Source organism: Hermetia illucens, chromosome 1 (genome assembly GCF_905115235.1).
Source record: "Hermetia illucens chromosome 1, iHerIll2.2.curated.20191125, whole genome shotgun sequence".
Classification (NCBI taxonomy): domain Eukaryota; kingdom Metazoa; phylum Arthropoda; class Insecta; order Diptera; family Stratiomyidae; genus Hermetia; species Hermetia illucens.
In genome coordinates, this window is record NC_051849.1 from 217,530,377 (window position 1) to 217,546,435 (window position 16,059).

At 45.3% G+C, this 16,059-nt stretch overlaps 1 long non-coding RNA gene across 1 annotated transcript in view; it reads right to left on the reverse strand.

The window, feature by feature from the left end:
* LOC119647213 overlaps positions 1 to 16,059 on the reverse strand; it is an 84,613-nt gene that overhangs the window by 60,311 nt on the left and 8,243 nt on the right. The gene's annotated exons all lie outside the window — the stretch shown is intronic.

Below are 16,059 nucleotides of genomic sequence, written 5' to 3' on the forward strand. Positions count from 1 at the left end.
TTTATTGTAAATAGAACGAATACTCTTAATCATAAATTGTTGTTCAGTAAGAAAAAAAGTAGCCATAAAAAGATTGGAAACTGTCAAGATACTTCGATGAGCCACCAGACCATCGCTCACAGTTTTACACGCTTTGAAATCAATCAAAAGATAAATTCGAAGAGAACATGCCAACGTATCTAAGTTGTCTTTTTTCTGTAAATATCGACTGTAACTTGTAAGATTTTATATACTTGACAATTTTAAGAAATCCATAAATATATTTCTTAAAATATTTCAGAAAAAAAAATTTGTTTTGTTTAAAAATATTCTCCCCAAGGAATAAGCCAAGTAATAAGTCCCAACTATGGTGAGTAGAAACCTATAAAGTCTTCCTAAAAAGAGAAAAAAAGCTCAGTGCCCTAAATATCAACATCATTAGCTAAATTTCCCTATAATTAATTGAAGATACAATAACCGGTGCTTATAAGATATTTGCCCTTCGAAAACAAGAAGAAGAAGAATTCTCCGGATAGGTCAAGATCAGCGAGAACCTGTTTGCCTACTGGTCATGTTTTAGGGGCAGGGCTGCACCGAAACAACAGCCCAGGCTCTGCTCCTTCTCTGCACCGGAAAAGGTACTAATAGGCTCCAAGCCAAAGGGATTAGCATAGGCAAAAGGCTGCGTAGCCAATGGGGAGCTTGGTATCTAGTATGCGAGCTCTGAATACCTAAAGTAGCTTCAGTTTTAAATAATACCCTTACCCTAGTGGCGGGGCTAAGAAGGACGGACCTTTCTCGCTGATTAATTTTGGGATCAATACGTAGACTCAAATTTTGCAAAACAAAAACGACGATAAAGATCGAAAAGACGAAGGTCCAGGGGGTTTAACGAGAGTACCTGCTGTATAGCCATAGTCCTACATTCCTCTTTGGATGCGGATTGGTATGATGTTCTGACTGGGCCTGCGGTTCTGATTTATACTGAGCGTAGACCCAGCATTCATACCAGTATTGTAACTAAAACGTAAGGAGCCCGAGTTGTACGACGCAACTCTATGCTGAGGCCACAAGAAGCACTGCCGCGATATGGGTACAACAATCACCACCATCTAACTCTCATAAGGAGCTTAACTGCAAATAACCGGACCGAAAGCACATCGTCCAGGGCTATGCATATGCATATCAGAGGACCATTCCGGTTCAATAGTACAATATAACCTCTGATTAGCCATCGTAGGAAGAACCACTTCAGATAAGTTCCTTGCAGACTGGGGTCTGATGGTCTTTCTCGAGTGCGTGGAGCGAGACTCCCCAGCGACGGTGCGGAGAGGAAGATGTCTGGCGCATCTTCAGAGAACATCAGCTGGCATTTAACCGGGAGATTATAGCCGTCGATGGCGGTGCAGCCGGTGCCAACCTAGAATAGCAAGGAGCGAGGAAACCAATAGAGGGAGAAACCTGCTGCCTTCATTCGCAATCGATCTCAGTATGAGGCCGAATGACGAAAAAGACAAGAACAGTATGCAAGCGCTCAGAGAAGTAACCATATGCAACAGTGAGGGTAGACAAAGCAGGTAATAAGAAACCCATCAGGCACAAGACAAAGAGTCATTTACGACAATGGTGCTGCCTGATAGTAGCGGTAAACTGGGCCCGGAGGAGTGAAACAGGGTTGTGGCCAGACTATAGGGGCGTCCCATATCACTCCAGAAGCTAGCTGTTACAACGAAAGAGTTCGAAGGTGTCATGAAACCCTGCACCTTCCAATAGCTGCTGGTCATCTCCGCTCCATATAGTCCTTAAGCCAAATGGCGAATGTAGGCCTTGCGGAGATTACAGGTGTCTTAATGCTCAACCAATTCCCAACCGATACCCTATTCCACTCATTCATGACTTCTTCTTCTTCTTTTTCTTCAGCCTTTGTCCTGTCCCCAAGCGGGGTCGGCTCGTCGTGATCGGCTTCGCCATTTGGCTCTATCGAATGCCTGATCTGGGTGCAATCTCGAGGCTTTCAAATCCCCATCCAGCGTATCAAGCCACCGTTGCTTAGGTCTGCCTTATGGTCGTTTAACATCGACTTCGATGTTCAGACCAATCTTTGCAAGTGAATTCTCGTTTGCACGAATTGCGTGACCATACTATCGAAGACCCCTCTCTCGCAACTTTTCCACGATCGGTGCAACCCCATAACGATCGCGGATATCCTCATTTCGGATGTGATCTAAACGTGTGACGCCACTAGTCCAACGTAGCATCTTCGTCTCCATTACCGCGAGACGCCGTTCATTGTCTTTTATGATCGGCCAACACTCAGAACCATAGAGAGCGACTGGACGGACAACATTGCGGTAAATTTTTGGATTTGAGACGTTCGTTGATACGTCGATCACAAAGGACACCAGTTGTGGGACGCCACTTCATCCAGGTTGCGTTAATGCGTGAAGCAATTTCATAACGCAGTTCTCCATTGGCTGATAACGTTGACCCGAGGTATTTAAATCGCTCAGATCTGGGCAGATCACTGCCGCTGACAGTGACGTTGCGCATTAATTGACAAACTGCCACGTTTTCACGTCCTTGGATTTGATCAAGCTATATCACCAAGTCCCTGCTGCTCCGGAAACTGACAACCGAAAATGGCTATCTGCACACTTTTCGGACACTAAGAGTTCACCAGAATGACATTTGGCATGTACAATTCTGGGCGGATATTTCAGAGATCCATTCACTCTGCTCAACGAAGCTTAAACTTCGGTTTCGTCTGCATGGATGATGATCTGGTCGCCTCTTCTTCCAAAACTGAGCATTTGGACCATGTAGACTTCATTTTTAAACGTCTCCTTGGCACCGAGTTCGATCTAAATGTTGAAAAATGCAAATTCCTGAAAGATCTGTCAAGGTTTATGATTTGGTGGCTACAATCAAGCCCTTGCCGTGACTGGCACCACGGTACTGGTTTACACCGAGGCAAGGCGCACTGGCATCATCGAAGGACAGCTGCTGGTATCTAGCCGGAAGACAACAGCCGTCGTGGGTGTCAGCCGTGGAACAGTTTAGAGTGGAGACACCAACTGAAGGAGAAACCTATCGCATGCCAGAAGTCACTTACGAAAACTGCTGCTGGCGGATAGTAGCGATAAACTATGTGTAAAAGCGTTGAGGCTAAACTATCGGAAGTGTTCATTGGACATCTCCCGCACGGTAGGGGAAACAGGGGGGTGTCTCCTTTGCTTTGATTCCTCCCAATTGGATTTCATCCGATGGCGCATCTCTAAGAACAGTGACGAGTGACAGGGCATAGAGCTCCGACCAACCACATACCACAAGGTTCCAAAGAGAGCTAGCATATATTTGCTGAAGATTTACATGGATAAAAAGAAGTTTTAGAATTCCTCTCGAGGACTGAGCGATGATCAATGAGGAAAAATCCGAACGGAGACAAGGAACAACAAGGGGATAAACTACGCTCTCTAATAAGGCAGACTACCAATACAGGACATTATCGTGGGCATCGAAGCGACCATTCAATACTGGTCAAGAGGCGAAAAAAAATGGTAGGCAAACATTTAGCCGAAATCATATCAAGGACAAAAGGAGGAATAAACAAATCGCAATCATTAAGGATCTCAAGGAAAAGTTGGCTCATACATAAACGCGGACAAGAGAAAGCAATTGTTATCATGGACAAGGAGGTGTACAATGAAGCAGTCACGAATCAGTTGAACAACGGCAACTTACGTGAACTAAGGAAAGAAGAAGATCTGGTGCCTGCCTAAAATGTGAACACACCTTGGAATTTAGATCATCCATCACGATCAAAATGTCATCTTTGGGAAGTCTCTTTAGGGCTGCGTAGAAACGCTGACAGAAAGCTTCCTTTTCGAATGCATCGGAAGCCTCCGTTAGTGCGTAGCACAGCACTATTGACATGTCCCTCACCTTCTAAAAGAATCGCGCGTATTCCGTTTGGTAGCGGTTCCCAGAGCCAAAAGTCTGAGGTATGCCGTAAACATTAATCCGATGTAGATTGTGCTTACTCCCGGAAGGCTTGCAAGAATACAAAAGCACGCCAACATTTTAGGCCGTAACCATAGAATATACAACCTGCATTATCGAACTTCTCGCTTAAGTGCGGGTAGAGTTAGCCCACGCCGTGAACGTGGGAAGACTCTCAGCAAGGTACTGCGGAAGAAGGTGAAGTTCCTTGAGAATAAGAACTTGGGCGTAGCTGCTCCAACAGGTATGGTAATGTTCAGAAAAATAGGACACAGGAAGCGAAATCTCCGGCGGAAGATGGGGACAAACAGATAATTCCGGCAAGACCCATATTGGGCATAACTTTTCGGTTAGCGGTAAGGCCAACACATCTGTGATGGGCTACGCATTGTTGTGCTCCGCATTAGGCCCTATTTTCACGTCTCCAGCTATGTCTATGGCTAGTGTGCCAAAAAATGATTAAATTAGCTAGAGAAGTTTCGAAAATTAGCGAGAGAGGTAATAACGAAGCTAGTCCCCCCCATAGAAATACGAACACCGTTACGAGAAAGAAAGTTTTTGTAATAGAAAAAGCAACATTTCTTCTGATATCTGTTGGCATACAGTATTTTATTGTAAATACTCTTAATCATAAATTGTTGTTCAGTAAGAAAAAAGTAGCCATAAAAAGATTGGAAACTGTCAAGATACTTCGATGAGCCACCAGACCATCGTTCACAGTTTTATTCAACAGCATACGTCGAGGGCTGGGTGACCAACAGGGAGTATGCGGACTGTCAATACCTTAAGTACCTTCAGTTTCAAGTATGATCCCCGGGCTAGCGATGGTGGGCATTTTTCGGAAAATTACTAGCAGGATCAATACCTGGACTCAAAATTTACAAAACAAAGACAAAAGCGAACCACGATAAAGGAAGAAAAAGCGGTATTTCATTTGCCTTTTTCGGGGTCAATTTGACCAAATAATGTATTCAATAATGTGTAATAGTCGCTTCATTCTTAAATTCTGTTTTACCCCTTTAGTTTTCCCAATTATGCCTCTTTATTTCATAATTCCCATCCTGTTCTTCATTTAAATTTTCTTATTTTTTAAAATAGCCAACAACTGGTCCCTTTCCCTTGAATGTCATAATCCAATTTCGTTTAAATCATTCCAGTTCTATTTTTTCCATAAACCTCATACTGCACAGGTAGGCGATTGTCTGTGGCTGAAGGGTATGACCTGCCACACACTTCAGCAAAAGTGTTGTTGCTCAAATTCAAGACCATGGACCGGGAATGAGATTATCAAAACCGGGGGCCGGCTGACCGAGGGACAGCTAATAAGCTGGACCGGCGGTCATCAATTGGTATGCGCGCCTTGTACCGTGCGTGTTGTTTGGAAATTTGTAATTTTGTTAAAATAAATCCGTGAGCTAAAAGGAGTCAAATCGTTCATATTCAAGCGGTTAATGCGGACACCAGGTTGGAACCAAGTTTTGGAAAATTATCTACGATGAACATGTTATCGATGTAACTGATGCATATCATGATGATAATGATTTACATATCGAAAACATGAAAGGGCTGAATTAGTTGATTCCGTGTAATCGCGAATTATAAAAACTGAGCATCAGATCAGATCCGAGGGAGGTCCATTGAAGGGGATTGCCTGCGCTGCGACTTGATGTGTCCATATTGACTTCTTTTCTAATTTTTCTGGTAACGGAAAGAACTCCGCGCACGGAATTTGGCCAAAAGTAAAAGTATAGATTCGCTTAGTTTTTTATACTTAAAAGTGTGCAGCGGGAAAACTTGGGCCCAGCACAATCCGCTCCCGGCTCCGTCCAGGACCAGGACAGCCACAAGTAGTGCGAACTAATTCCATGCGCATTGATCGGCGAGGGAATCACAATAACGGAAGAATTCGCGAGAAATAGTTTAGTCCCGCGAACTCCATGTAACTGTGTTTCCACTTCGCATCCGCCAATACCCCCCCTGAGGACTCACTTCTCAACCTAGTAAAATTCTTATTATAGAAGGGAAAACCTCCAATATAATGGGCTGAGGATGTCAAGGCAGCGTGGGAGGGAACCTGGAAGGCCGCGTCTTACAAAGATCTGTGGCAGGGGAAATATAGGTCGAGGATGTAATCCGCCGTGGATCCTCCTCTTCGATCGCGGCGCTCGCATTCTAAGTTTTACGAATCCACGCGCGCGGTCGAGCTGTCTTTTTTATTGTATTTCAGTTACAGAATTAGCTTGAACTTGAGCCCATGTTTGAGTATTTTTCAGGATCCGGTACAGATCCACGGTCCTCTTCGGATGCGGATTGATATGGTGACTACAACCAGAGCCATGTCTTGACTAGACCTGCCGTACTAGTTTATACTGTGCATAGGCACAGCATTCATATCGGTGGATACGAGGCCTCTATTGCAACTAAAGCGTACGCTGTCCGAGTTGTACGGCGCTCTGCCACGATATGTGTACAACAATAACCACCATCAAACCTTCACAAGGGGGTCAACCGCAAATAACTGGGCCGAAAGCACATCCTCCAGGAATACTCTTTAGCATAAGGTCTCAAAGAACCATTCCGTTTCCATTGTACAAGATAATCTCTGGTTCGAAGTCGTGAGAAGAACTACTCCAGATAAGTTCCTCGCATACTGGAGTCTGATGGACCTTCTCGATTACATAGCGCGAGACTTCCCAGCGGCTTGACTCGGAGAACAGCAGCTGACATCTAACCAGGAGATGATGGCCGTCAATGACAGTGCAGTCGATGCCAACCTAGAACAGCAAGGAGCGAGCAAATCAGCAAAAGGAAAAACCTACCGAAGGCCGAAAAACGAAAATAGAAGAGAAGAGTATGCAAGTGCTTAGACGACAAGTAACCATCTGTAACAGTGAGGGTAGACAAGGCTCATAGTAAGAAATCTGTCAGCCACAAGGCCCAGAGTCATTTACGATAATGGTACTGCCGGATAGTAGCGGGCAGGCTGTGAGAGATGGTCATCGGACAACTGGTGGATGACAAGGGGAAAGAGGGGGATCCATTTCCTATTTTATTTCCTCCCAGGAGGGCTGAGGGTTATAGCTTATAACATGCGAGGACGAATTCTCCAGGGACTTTCTTGGATTGTGCATTAGTACGGTCAGCGACATGCGATCCCCAGGAGATCGGTGGCTTATATCTGGTTGAAAAAGATTCGCATGGATATGGACAAGTTTTGGGATCCCTCTCTCCGATCGGACGATAATCCGGGAAAAACCCCAAGCGAACTACAAACTATTGTGGCGGCACATCGGAGGAAAGAACCACCGACTGCATTGAGATTGGCTGCCGCGAACTCCTTTCTCATCCGCACCTACTGGTGGGTAGACGCGAGTGTCGGATTGTGCCGAACGTTTTGGTCGCGGTTCGTTTTGGGCTTTTAGTGTACAAAAGAGAACAAAGCCTTAATATAACCTGCAACTTCTTCAAAGTCGTCCACCTGTTCAAACGACAATCTTTCCATTATTTTTTTAGGACATTGCCGATCATCGTATTCGCACACTCCTCCAAAAATATCGCTACATCGCTACTCCAGCCGGTTAAGCACGACCTGAAGCACCACATGAACACTATCGGCTCCTCGGTCTTCTCCCCTCCCCCTATCACCTCAGAAGATAGTTGATGATAGATCTCATGGTATTTGTTGACTTTCCAATAGCTGCTGGTCATCTCCACTCCATATGGTTCCTAAGCCAAATAGCAAATGTAGACCTTGCAGAGATTACAGACAAATCCTGTCCGCAGTAATTGACAAGCTACCATATTTTTACGACCTTGGATCTAGCCAAGGCGTATTACCAAATCTCTGTTGCTCCCGAGGGCATACCAAGTAGTGCGAACTACATTCATGCCCATTGGTCGGAGAACAAATCACAGTTACCGCAGAATATGTGAGGAACAGTTGAGTCCTGTGAACCCTATGCAACTGTGTTGCTAGCGAAGCTGCTTCGCGTCTATCAGCACTGGGGATTACACAATTTGTCCCGGCACTCACTGAAAATGGGATTTCCTTTTAACGTGTTTTGTGGTGAAGTTTTACGACTCCACACGAACGGTCGACCTGTCTTTTTTCTTCTATTTCATTTTCAGATTTAGCTCGCATGTCGTTCATTTCAATAGGCGTATGCGAATCCCCATGTTTAACTATTTTTCATGATCTGGTGCGGACCCACGCACTGGAAAGGGCACGTGAAATTTTGTGAAATGGCACGTAGAGATCGAAGTGTTCAAAGGATCCCCCCCCCCCCTCCCCACATTCCTGAGTGTCTGACTAGCACAGAAGCGCGCGAGCAGGTGTCGACGAAGCACTTCGAATTCGGATTGATTTGGTGATCACAACCAAAGTCCTGATCTGACTGGACTCGCGTGACTGATTTATGTTGAGCGTAATCCCAGTGTTAATAACAGTGGATAAGACTCTCATACTCATACTCTTTTAGCATAAGCTCTGAAAGGATCACTCCGGTTCCATGGTACAAGATAACCTCCGACTAGCCATCGTGAGAAGAGCCACTTCAGATAAATTTCTCGTAGACTGGGGTCTGATGAACCTCCTCGAGTACATGGAGTGGGGCTCCTTTTCCTTCGGTTTGACTGGAATCAATCCGATCCGGAGAAGAAGATGCCATCCGAGGACTGCTGCCGATATCTAACCAGGAGATAATAGCTCTCGAGGAGAGCGCAGCCGGTGCCCGCCGGAGCTTGGCTATGCAGCAAAAGCAAGTAGTAGGGAAACCATCAGAAGGAGAAACCTATCGCCTTTAAAAGCAATCGATCTCAGAGTGAGGGCGAATAATGAAAAGAGGAGCGGACAAGCAGCCATCTGCAAACAACGAGAGTCGATATGGCACGTAATGCGAAACCCTTTAGCGAGATTTCCAAGAGTCACTTACGATAATGGTGCTGGCGGATAGGATCGGTAAGCTGTCGCCAGAGGTGTGGACAAGTATTGAAGCCAGGCTGGTGGAGGTGGTCTGAAGGAAAAACCGGGTTTCTTATATAAACGCGAGAAAGGAAAGGCGATTGTGACCATGGACAAGGAGGAGTACCATGAACCAGCCATGAATAATTTGAACAATGGCAACTTCCATGAACTAAGGAAAGACCCCCTACCCGAGTCGATAAAATGGGTGGAAAAGGCGATTAAAGAATGCCAAGATGTCCTTGGAAACCTATCAACAGCGCGGTTGTCCAACCGAAACCACAAGCCTGGAAATGAAATGAGGGAGCCAGTCGTCACAACAAAGTCGCCAACTGAGAATCTAGCGAAATGGCCGGTTTCGAAACTGAGCAATTCGAGGCTTAAAAGTAAATACCCGGTGAAATTCCGGGAGGGGATCATGGAACAGATCCGAGAAAACCTGAAGCAAATAGCAAACGAGGAAATATCTTTCGATGTGAAATTTCTGCTCCTTATCATCCCCCTAAACAGGTGCTCTGCCACCAAGAAAAAGGCGTTCTGAAGAGGGAAGGTTTACTTGGATGGAAAAAGGAGGATCATTAATATATGAAAATGGTCTCCCCATTTATGAGCGAAACCTACCTTTTCTGGATGTCAAAATAATAAATAGAGACGGCTCGGAGTCAGGAACGCATAGGTGAAAGGGTTCCGCTTCGCGAAAGTGAATAATAACCTGAACCCAGTGACCACTGCTGTGGCTGTTGATAGGGTCCTTGATATCAGCCTGCTAACCGACAATTCGACTTTTAGAGTGAAGAACTGAAGAATGTCTCACCAGAGACCCAGTTGGTTAAATTTAGGACTAAATCTAGCATTTCAAACACCTCTAAGAAACCGAATGGAGGAAGTTTAGCTAAGGTATCAAGAACTCTCCGGAGCTCACAATGGTAACGTTTATACGACAGATGCACTGAAGCCAAAAGTCTTGTATTCTGCAAAATACAACCAAAAAGCATTCCTTTTGTAGTGGAATGAAGATTTGTCCAGCCTCAGGAAGCTAACCAAGTTGGTCTTCAGCATCCATTACGGACACAAATACTGGCAGCCGTCTAAGGACTGCCTAGAAAGGTACAAGTCAGCCATCAAGAGTGCAAGGAACCCCCTTGGTTTTACTGCTGTCAGTACATTGAAATCATACCGCTCTACATGTTCTTAATCTAAATCGTCAACCAACCGCTCGCAATAAACTCAGTCAGTGATAGTAGTTTCCTTATTTTACGCTGCTAGGACTAAAACTACTCAAACTGGCAAAGAAGCTGGGCTCGCAGTAATCAATCAAGACATTGTGGTAAGCGTTTCATAAGTTATGCGGTCAATTGATTCATCGTCAAGTTCACTAAGGACCCGAATCTGCTGAGAACTTTAAATTTCTCTGAAATTCCATCTCGATGCTCTGTATGCCGCTCCTGCATAAAGCACCCCACATATACTCCCCTGTTGATGCTACCCAAAGCCTGTTCAAAATCGATAATCAGAAGATGAAGCAGAGATTTGAACTCCGTACTCTTCTCCACAATGATTTCCAGGGGTCAACATGGTCAATCTGGGAGGATTCAAAATATAAACCAATCTGGTCTCTGTCGATTAAGCTTATGAGATACCCTTTAATGCATTCCAGGATAATTTTGACTATTACCTCTGCGACAGCAGAAATCCCTTTCCAATTGCCATACTCAAGGTGCGCACCCTTTCCCGGGATCTTGTTCTCACTAGGGAAGATTTTAGACTCCCTGGATTCACAAATTCTTCTTCTTTTTCTTCAGCCTTTGTCCCGTTTACAAGCGGGGTCGGCTCGTCATGATCGGTTTCGCCATTTGGCTCTATCGAATGCCTGAGTTGGGTGCAATCTCGAGGCTTTTAAATCCCCATCCAGCGTATCAAGCCACCATTGTTGCGGCCTGCCTTTTGGTCGTTTACCATCGACTTCGATGTTCAGACCAATCCTGGGAAGTAAATTCTCATTAGCAGGAAGACGCCTCTCTCACAATTTTTCCACGATCGGTGTAACCCCATAACGGACTATAATTTCATTTCTGTTTGAAGGGGTGGTTTGCATCAGCATGTTATTGTAACTGACCATTTCATCACTGAAACTGTAGTGAAATACCTTCTCCGCATTAAGTTTCGCGTGGTAGTAAACTGTTAACGTCCTCAAAGAAAATTGAGACAGTTACTGGCGAGTCCTTTCGTGAATCGGAATTGCAATAACAAATTCTCTTCTGTTAGAGTTTCTTCTTGAGATTTTCTGCGGTACCACGTTTGTCCTTACTTGCTGCAGGAATAGGAGCCTTCGGTTCCCTATGTTCCTCAATCCGTTTTCGCTCCCCGGAATTCAGTGAACCCTATGGCGGCCTTTCGGGATGTGGCCAACTCCCTCACTTGCACTGGAGGGAAGAGCTTTCTTGATGGCAACTCTGTGCTCATCAATGTTCTATGGATGTCTGCCGTCCGATCAGTTCGGCAGTTCCCGTAAGAAAACTGTGATCAGTTTTGAGGGGCGAATCCAAGACAACCGACCGTCAAGAAGAGGAAGAAGAATCAACATAATTAGCTAAATTTCCCTATAATTAATTAAAGATACAACAACCCGTGCTTATAAGTATTTACCCTTCGAAAACATTAAGAAAATTAAGAATTCTCCGGATGGGTCAAGACCAACGAGAACTTGTTTGCCTACTGGTCATGTTTTAAGGGCAGACGGATGTGGCACGGCTGAACCGAAACAACAGCCCGGGTCCTGCCCCCTCACTGAACTGGAAAAGGTTCTAACAGGGCCCTAAGCCAAAGTGAAGCAGCAAGGAGAGCTCGGTATCCAGCATGCGGACTCTGAATACCTAAAGTAACTTCAATTTCAAGTGATACCATTTTTCGGGGATTAATTGTGGGATTAATATGTAAACTCAAATTTCACAAAAGAAAAACAAAAACGGATCACAATAAAGGAAGAAAAGGAAAAGGTTCAGCGGCTTTAACGTGAGTACCTGCCGTATAGGCATAGTCCCACGTTCCTCCTTGGATGCGGATCGGTATGGTGACCACAAGCAGAACCCTGTTCTGATTGGGTCCGTAGTACTGGTTTGTATTGAATGTAGGCCCAGCATTCATACCAGTGGTTTCGAAGCCTCTACGCAACTAAAACGTACGGAGCCCGAATTGTACGGCGCAACCCCACGCCTGAGGCCACAAGAAGCACTGCCGCGATATGGGCCCAATGATAAACACCATCTAACTCCCACAAGGGGGATAACTGCAAATAACCGAATGGAAAGCACATCCTCCAGGAATACTCTTTTAACATAAGCTCTCAGAAGACCACTTCGATTCAATAGTACAAGATAACCTTCGGTTAACCATCGTAGGAAAAACCACTTTAGATAAGTTCCTTGCAGACTTGAGTCTGATGGACCTTCTCGAGTACGTGGGGCGAGACTCCCTAGCGGCTTAACTGGAATCAACACGGTGCGAAGAGGAAGATGTCTGGCGCATCATTGAAGGACAGCAGCTGGCATTTAACCAGGAGATGATAGCCGTCGATGGCAGTGCAGCGGGTGCCAACCTAGAATAGCAAGGAGCGAGGAAACCAACAGAGGGAGAAACCTGCTGCCTTCAGGCGCAATCGATGTCCGGATGAGGCCGAATAACGAAAATAGAAGAGAAGAGTATGCAAGTGCTCAGACGACAAGTAACCATCTGTAACAGTGAGGGTAGATAAGGCACATAGTAAGAAACCCGTCAGGCACAAGGCCAGGAGTTATTTGCGGTAATGGTGCTGGCGGATAGTAGCGGTGCCGGAGGAGTGATACAGGGTTGAAGCCACACTATAGGAGATGGTCATCGGAAAACACGTGGATGGCAATGGGAAACAGGGGAATGCATTCCCTGCTTTAGGCTTAGAGGGCTGTGGGTTTCCAGTCATACCATGCGAAAACGAATTTTCCAAGGACTTTCTTGAATTCGGTATTGCTAACATCAAGATGTTGCCGACCATCGTACGCACTCCTCTGGAAATATTGCAACATCACTACTGAAACTAAGTTTCTCCAGCCGGTTAAGCACAATGTGCAACACCACATTAGTACTACCGGCCCCAAGATCTTCTCAAAGGGGCGTCCCATATCACCCCAGAAGCTAGCTGTTACAACGAAAGAGTTCGAAGATGCCATGAAACCCTGCACCTTCCAATAGCTGTTGGTCATCTCCGCTCCATATAGTCCTTAAGCATAACGGCGAATGTAGGCCTTGCGGAGATTACAGGTGGCTTAATGCTCAAACAATTCCCAACCGATACCCTATTCCACTCATTCATGACGTTGCGCATTAATCGACAAACTGCCAGGTTTTCACGTCCTTGGATTTGATCTTGCGGAAACCGAAAACCGAAAATGGCTATCTGCACACTTTTCGGACACTAAGAGTTCACCAGAATGATATTTGGCGTATGCAATGCTGGGCAGATATTTCAGAGATCCATTCACTCTGCTCAACGAAGCTTAAACTTCGGTTTCGTCTGCATGGATGATGATCTGGTCGCCTCTTCTTCCAAAACTGAGCATTTGGACCATGTAGACTTCATTTTTAAACGTCTCCTTGGCACCGAGTTCGATCTAAATATTGAAAAATGCAAATTCCTGAAAGATCTGTGAAGGTTTATGATTTGGTGGCTACAATCAAGCCCTTGCCGTGACTGGCACCACGGTACTGGTTTACAGCGAGAGCAAGGCCCACAGGCATCATCGGAGGACAGCTGCTGGTATCTAGCCGAGAGACAATAGCCCTCGTGGGTGCCAGCCGTGGAACAGTTTAGAGTGGAGACACCAACTGAAGGAGAAACCTATCGCATGCCAGGAGTCGCTTAGGAAAACTGCTGGTGGCGGATGGTAGCGATAAACTATGTGTAAAAGCGTTGAGGCTAAACTATCGGAAGTGTTCATTGGACATCTCCCGCACGGTAGGGGAAACAGGGGGGTGTCTCCTTTGCTTTGATTCCTCCCAATTGGATTTCATCCGATGGCGCATCTCTAAGAACAGTGACGAGTGACAGGGCATAGAGCTCCGACCAACCACATACCACAAGGTTCCAAAGAGAGCTAGCATATATTTGCTGAAGATTTGCATGGAAAGAAGAAGAAGAAAAAGAAGTTTTAGAATTCCTCTCGAGGACTGAGCGATGATCAATGAGGAAGAATCCGAACGGAGACAAGGAACAACAAGGGGATAAACTACGCTCTCTAATAAGGCAGGCTACCAATACAGGACATTATAGTGGGCATCGAAGCGACCATTCAATACTGGTCAAGAGGCGAAAAAAAATGGTAGGCAAACATTTAGCCGAAATCATATCAAGGACAAAAGGAGGAATAAACAAATCGCAATCATTAAGGATCTCAAGGAAAAGTTGGCTCACACATAAACGCGGACAAGAGAAAGCAATTGTTATCATGGACAAGGAGGTGTACAATGAAGCAGTCACGAATCAGTTGAACAACGGCAACTTACGTGAACTAAGGAAAGACCCTTTTCTCGAATCGATGAAACGGATGGAAAGAACGATTAAGGAATGCCAAGGTGTCACTGGAAATCTATCAAGAGTGCGTGTATCCAAATCAACTTTTTGAAAGATCTGGTGCCTGCCTAAAATGTGAACACACCTTGGAATTTAGATCATCCATCACGATCAAAATGTCATCTTTGGGAAGTCTCTTTAGGGCTGCGTAGAAACGCTGACAGAAAGCTTCCTTTTCGAATGCATCGGAAACCTCCGTTAGTGCGTAACACAGCACTATTGACATGTCCCTCACCTTCTATAAGAATCGCGCGTATTTCGTTTTGTAGCGGTTCCCAGAGCCAAAAGTCTGAGGTATGCCGTAAACATTAATCCGATGTAGATTGTGCTTACTCCCGGAAGGCTTGCAAGAATGCACCATAGAATATACAACCTGCATCATCGAACTTCTCGCTTAAGTGCGGATAGATTTAGCCCACGCCTATTCCCTGAAACGCCAAGGTCATACACGTCCGTTCAGACTGTAGTGACTTCTCCCTTCTCTGGGGCTTAGGTTCGCCTATAAGGAAGTGGTGTAGAGTAAAAATTCGGAACCTACTAGATTATAGTTAGTGGCGTTAGTGGGGACAAACAGACAATTCCGGCAAGACCCATATTGGACATAACTTTTCGGTTAGCGGTAAGGCCAACACATCTATGATGGGCTCCGCATTGTTGTGCTCCGCATTAGGTCCTATTTTCACGTCTCCAGCTATGTCTATGGCTAGTGTGCCAAAAAATGATTAAATTAACTAGAGAGGTGTCAAAAATTAGCGAGAGAGGTATTAACGAAGCTAGTCCCCCCCATAGGAATACGAACACCGTGGCGAAAAAGAAGAGAACATACGTCTAACCTACAGCCTCATTTGACCTGACCGCTGCCGTCAGAGTTTCCCCCAAGGATGGAAATGTCAAAATTTACTAGCCTGCGGAAATGCTTTTTGAAAAAATGTTGGAGCCTGGACCAGTACCAGGGTTTAATGATCAAGGTATTCGCGATGGGGTCCTCAATTTGGAGTGCACCAATGACTCTACTCTGAAGTGGTTCCAGCTCCCCGTTTTGGTTCAGACGGGCGTCGGATACCTGGCCCTCGAAAGAAGGTAACACACATCATTCGCATGCTTGATGAATAGAACACGGACATTAATCTTGGACACTGAAAGATAAAGTTCATGAATGCTAGGAAGGACAAATCCACAAACATGGAGGGCTTCAATCGAATTGGAACAAAATACTGTGAAGATGCTTTGGGGCAATAGTTTTGTGGTTGAACTCCCTTAAGGGTGCCCACTCTGGCCAAGCAACTACAGAGCAAATCCTTCCTCTTAGAAGAAGAAAGGCAATCTACAGAACGGGACTAAATTGATGTTAAGCTGTGGAAGCGCGAACCAACAAAGGCACTAAATAGCAAATAAATGAATGCTTAGCTTGAAGAGGTGAGAACTTTTGCGAATGAGGGTATGGGCACTGCTGCACCTCCAAATGCGGCAATTCTCAGAGAAATCGAATATGGGGGATCGAGTCTTTGGCAGTGTAGTG